Source organism: Spermophilus citellus (assembly GCF_964194105.1).
Source record: "Spermophilus citellus genome assembly, chromosome: 9".
Classification (NCBI taxonomy): domain Eukaryota; kingdom Metazoa; phylum Chordata; class Mammalia; order Rodentia; family Sciuridae; genus Spermophilus; species Spermophilus citellus.
This window is the reverse complement of record NC_138191.1, coordinates 83,408,064-83,414,482: the sequence shown is the minus strand read 5'-3', so window position 1 is coordinate 83,414,482 and position 6,419 is coordinate 83,408,064.

Below are 6,419 nucleotides of genomic sequence, written 5' to 3'. Positions count from 1 at the left end.
TACGCTCACTCTTCTGGATCAAGTCACTATACTGACTGCACCCCCAGATTTTAACTGCACCAAGCCACAAAATCTGAAGTGGTTAGCCAGGTACAGTGTTCTTTCCAACTGACTAGAGCTGATAAATGTGGTAGAATCAAAAGAAAATCTGATTTGATACAATTGGACCCAGTCATTATAACTTGGCCAAGGTCACAAAGCATCTGTCCCAGAGGTTGAACACTAGCCACTCCTATGGCTCTGTCCAGGACACCAGGTCATCTCATTGTACTTTATCTTTTGCCCACAGGGGAGGCTCATGTGGTTTTGGTTTGGTTGTTAAATGTCCCCCTCATGTATTGGTCCTCAAGGCAGTAATATTCAGGGGTGGGGCTTTGGGGAAGTAATTAGATCATAAGGGCTCTAACTTCAACAATGATTAATTCATTGATGGATTCATAATTTGAATGGAATATTGGGAGGTGGTGGAAACTATAGGAGGCAGGACCTAGTTGAAGGGAGTGGGTCCTTTGCTTCTCAGATGCCACACAAGGTGAACAGCTCTGCTCCACCTTGCCCATCCCACCATGATGTTCTCCTTGCCACAGACCCGTAGAATGAAGCCAGCTGACCACGGACTGGAACTCTGACACCAGAAGCCAAGATAAATCTTCCTCCTTTTAAGTTGTTTTTCTCAGGTATTTTGTCACAGCAAAGAACAACTGACTGATTCACGTGGTTCTCATTTATCATCCAGTCGATGTAGTCATCATCTTCTGGCCACAGATGCCTTTCCCCTGGTCCCTGGCACAGAGGAGCAGATAAGACTACTTTGTGAAGCAGCTCCCTGGGAGGTCCAGGGACAGTGGACAGGTAGCCATTGCTTCCTTCTTGTTCCTCAGCTCACTCAGTCCCCTGTCCATAGCTCTTGGGTTTCCTTCTCGTGCAATGCGTGTCCACCTGCCCCAATGGCACATCCTCTTGGCACTGATGAGCCACACTGGTAGCACTGTCAAGAGCGAGTTTCCAGGGATCCCCTGGATGGCAAAACCCAGAGTTCTCTGCTTCTTGTCAGAAGGCGTGACCACCACTCGTGGCTGGAGTGACCTTCAGTGTCAGTGTCATAGCTGCTCTGGGGTCCCTGACTGCCCTGACATCCCCAATCTGCTTAAGATCTCATCTTCCCCAATTATTATTGAAAAATCATGCCGGGGTAACTACTTGTTAAAAGTATTTGATATTCCTAATAAAAACAAAGTGAGTTAAAATAAAAACAAATAAAAAAAGGAAAGGTGTTAAACTAGAAAAATATTGGCCTATTATGTTAGATTATAGAAATTATAAAAGAAAACATTTATGAGCCATTTACATTAAAATTAAAAGTTTCATACCGCAGGAAGCATCAAAAACAACATTAAAAGCAAGAGACAAATTGGAAAAGGTTTGGTTATGCATATAACTAAAGAGTTTACACATACAACCAAAGGATGGAGATCCTAAATTTAAAAAAAAAATCAGAAGAAATCAGGTAATGAATCAGAATTGGCAACTTGAAAATATAAACTCACAGGAATATGGAGCACATTCATCTCATTGGTAATGAAGTAAATGCAAAGTTCAACATTTTTTTGGTCTCTTGAAGATGCAAATTTCTAAACTGCAGTGTCAGGCTTGCAGGTGGTGATGTTAAACATGTCCCCACAGACCTGACACTGTCACTGTAGTTGTGTATTACCTATTATGTCCTCTCCTCTCCCCTGACACTAGGAACCAAGATAAATCTTCCTCCTTTTGCTTTTCTCAGGTATTTTGTCATGGCAAAGAACAACTAACTAACTCAGGTGGTCCTCATTTATAATCCAGGTCAATATACTCCATGATGATAGGGACACCTGTTTTCTGATCTTCACGTACTTAGGATAGCAGCTGCTCCATAGTAGGATGCTTATAACACATCTGTAATCTATTGGATAATTGATCTTTAGCTCCAGTAACTCTACTCTTAGCAACTGATCTCATGGCAACAATCAAAAGATATATATATAAAAAAAAGACTGATATCCAATGATATTTTTATTTCAACAAATGTTATGATCATCAACATTTGCAAACCACTTAAATGACCTTCAATAAGGGATTAGTAATAAACAAACTATGACACATCCTTATTAGAGATGACAAATACAAAGCCTTTAAAACCATGTTGTAGAAGACATGGTAGTATATACCATGAAGAGGGCAGGTTCCATGACACTTTCTAGAAATTAATTTTCTGTGAATATTATAATCTTATATATACTGTATATGCATATATGCCTGAAAAAATATGCGAGAAGACAGTCTGACATTTTAAGACTATTTATCCATAGTTGGTGTGATGATGAAGACCTTACAATTTTTGCTTTATTCTCATGTATTATAAAAAGTTTTATAATAAGATAGTCTTACATGGAAAAGCAGATAAAAACAATGCAGCTGAGGCCATCGGTGCCCACCCATGTTACGCAGGCTGGCTACAGTTCCAAGCAGCTAACAGCTCAGAGGTGGCGTTCACCAATGAAGGGTAGGGATAGGTGGCTACCTTCCCTGGCTTCCTCTGTCCCAATGTCCCAATTCTGTAATGGGTTTCTGGAGCTCCTCAGGCCCCCCAGGAGCATAGGTGGTGGATATCCTTTGGTGATGTCCTTTCTTTGCTATACTTTCTTGGCCTCTGGTCTCCATTCCTATGTTTCCTGGGATTGCTTTCTGAACCACCTTAGTTGCACACAAATCCTTGCCCCAGAGAGTGCATTTAGGAGGATCCCAGGCTATTAAAACTCCTTCCCCTCCTCAGGAATGAACCCCTGTGTCAAACCTTCCACAAATAAAGGAAGGGCTTCATCATGGCATTCCTGGTCAGGAGAGTCCTATCCTAGCTCTGGTCTTCTGTGCATTGCTGTGGAAACAAGAACAGTGCAGTGGAAAGAGCTTATCTTGGCTGCTTCTGTCTGTGGCTCACTTTCAGTCTCTTGGCACCCCTAAGTTGAAGAGCAGCCCTGCTTAACTGGAAGAGTGGACAACCCCAAACTTGACTCATTGGACGGAAGGAATTTCCTGGAATCACTTTGCCCCACAAGGTGAGATCTGCAGAGTTGCACAATCAGCCAGTGCATGTGATAAGCTACACTACCACCCCCCAGATGTGATGCCAGCATGGGACTCAACAGCAGAGCTGGATCAGGTATTGGAACAGGATATCATGAAGCATAGCCTTCTCTATGATTCTTAGAATCAGGTGAGGACTTTAAAGACCACCTAGTTCTAGAGGGGTGGGGGATAAGCAGCTTCCCCGAGGGCACCAGAGCAACTGAGGTAGAGGCAAGACTGCATCGGACCTGTAATTATGAAGCAATGACAAATTCCTCAAATTCCAAAGTCTTGACTTTTGTCCTAAGGATTTGCTCAAGGATAATTGTCATTCTCCCCTTGGCCAGAAGAGGGCAGACACTTGCCATCATGAAAGTGAAGAGTGACCAGATAGATTGCTAGGCTGGAATAACATCTCCCAATAAGGTCACTTGGCTCTAATGAGAATTGCAACTCAAAACAAAATTCTTGACTTTTGTGCTGTAAACATGCTACTTAAGATAATGAGGTTTGGAGACTGAAGTGTTCCTTTTAGTTGCAACGTTGCCTCTTCAATACATACAACTTTGGGCCAGTCACTTCCCCTCTCTGAGCCTTACGTCCTTTGAAGTGTGATTTCCATTCTAACTGGGAGGAGGTGACACTAGGGGAAATGTGTAAGTTATAAAGTTACACATTGCAACACATACATACGCCCACTGCTGTAAGACTCCATTTTTTGTGTGTGCAGTGTGTGTGTTTGTGAGGGAGAGAGCTGGACTCAGGAGAGGTCCAGGCAAGGGAGGTTTTTCTGGTCTTAATGTGTATGTTTATAAATTCTCCAGCAATGCAAATTAGTTCATCTTTTACTTGGAAAGGATTTTACTATTTACACTATAAACCATCCTTATTTTAAAAGCTAAAGATAGAATTTTCCTATTGAACTTATGTGTGAGGGAAATAAAATCTAAAAGTAAATTCTACAATCAAGTTGAAATACAGAGAAAAGTATTGATACTATTAATTTTTAAATCCCTAAATGTGTGTTAGTGGCTACATGGTCATGAGAAACACAAAAGTGGGATGTGGATATTTTTTTAAGAATCCTGTGTCATTTTCTTAGGATACTGGATTCCACTACAGGAAGTAGTATTTTCATATTAATCCATTGCTAGCTGGAAAAACAGTGCATTCTGCATATCATACTTTGGAATAATGAGAAGCAAGAATGCAGTTCGCAGGTGAAGGATTGAGATGTTGAGCTTGTGGAAGAGGAGACCTGAGTGAAACGTGGACATTAGGAAGGGAGTTCAGTCAGGACTGAGGGGTAAAGTCACAAAGTAAAGGTCTGAACTCAGTACTGAAGGACATTCTTAATCTTAGGAGCTCACTGCACTGTCACAGGAGACAGGCAGATCCCCACCCAAGATGGCTCAACTCGTGCTTGGAAGTCTCCTCTGATGGGCTGCTGACGGTAGTCTCAGAAACCAGCAAATCCCCATGCAATAATGTCTCAAAAGCCATGGCAAGAGCTTGTAGAAGCCAGATGGTTCCCACAGTATGAAGGACCTTGAGACAAGAGGACAAAGGCCACTACCATGCTAACACAGGTGAGGTGGTCCAACCTTCCTTCTGGCATTTGTCTGAAACTCTCAAGCACCTGCCTGGACCCCAGGGATATGACTTCCAAGGGCTCCACCAGCTCACAGGATGAATTGAATTCAGGCATGAGAATCGTTGACAGCTTTATTTCAGTTCTGAGAAATGATTAAAGCCACCTGGGGGTCATGCATGGAATCACTTATTTCATTATGATGAACATTTTCTTCCCCTAAGGGGAGAACATAAGAAGAAGACAGAGTGAAATCCCAATGAAATTAACCAGTGTAAAAACTGATTTTGTTTTCTTTCTAAAATAGCAATTGCATTTTATTGATTTGTTGATTTATTGATGAATTTTCTTATTTTTTTAAAAGCAAATAATTGTAAATTTTTATACTTTTTAATAATACCCTTTAAAGCTATAGGAAAATTTTAATGATAATGTATATATCTAACACTGGCATATATAGCTAATAATTTTTTCCCCTCTAACTTGATGGTCCTTAATAAAAGCTCTTTCTCACCTCTTAGGGCATTTCTACTTTCCTTGATGGCAACTGGATGTGCTCTGTCCTCAGAGCTGAGGACTTTTTTGATGGAACTTCAATACTTACTTCATGTTTGTGGGAGAAAACAGGACACCCAGAGGGCCAGGCTGAACTCCTGTTCTTTTGACCTTCATCTTCTCTTCCACTGTCCATCTGTCATTTCTCCTGTCTCAGGATATAAGTATCCCCTTATTCCCTCAGGGCTAACTCATCATCTTGGGTCTGAACCCCAAGTTTCTGACTACCCTTGCGGCTTGTTACCTCCTCATGGTCTCCTCTCCTTCACGGTTGGACCTTAGCTCTCTGGTTAGCAAACTCGGTCCTGTTTTCTCACAGACTAAAACCCTCAAGCCTTGCCTTTACTCTGGCTCCATCTTACTTCCTCCCTTTCCCGTGTAACCATCCATGGACTCTGTTCCACCTCTCCATCCAGCTTCTGCCCTTGTCCCTTCAGAAGATCATACACATCCCGAACCACCCAATCCAATAGGCTTAACTCAGTCTGTGGCTCAGGAGGTCCAATGCCGTTCTGTTTGTTTTGCTTTGTTTCTATGAATCTTTCCTTCTTCAGCGTCTTGGACACCCATTCTTCTGATGAATCTACCTCATTTTCTTTCTTTCCTATTGGGTGTGGCCATGCCTGGCTTGCTACTCCCATTGGTGCTTTTCTTTGATGCTCTGCTCCAAGTGCTCTCCTCACTCTTAGAGATAATGGGGGAGATGGCTTTTAAAACTCAGTTCAAATTCAAGCACCATCTTGCTTTTGGTACTAGATCTTTTCTGCTGTTTTCCCAGCTCAAAATGGAGTCTCCAGTCTTTGGAAACAGACTCCAATCTACCCTGTGAGCCCCAGCCATTTGATCTGACTCCCTGCACAAGCTGAATGGCACAGGGTCATCACTCTCTGTCTCATAGTTTTGAAATAAGAGACAAAGACTTGAACTAATTGGAAATGTTAGTATTCTAGAGGAAAGTCTATGAATTCCTGGTGTTGGGGTCCCATAAAGCTGTTCCCATTCCCACATATTTCTGAATAATTCAGCTCTTCTATGTATACTCCAGGAAAGTTCTAGTTAAGTTCACCTTTTTTACTAAGCTTGTTAGAGCTGGCCTCTAGTACTTGTGGACCCACTAACACTTCTCATCTAGGAATCTCTCATTTGGTCAGGGGCCCTACTATTCCTC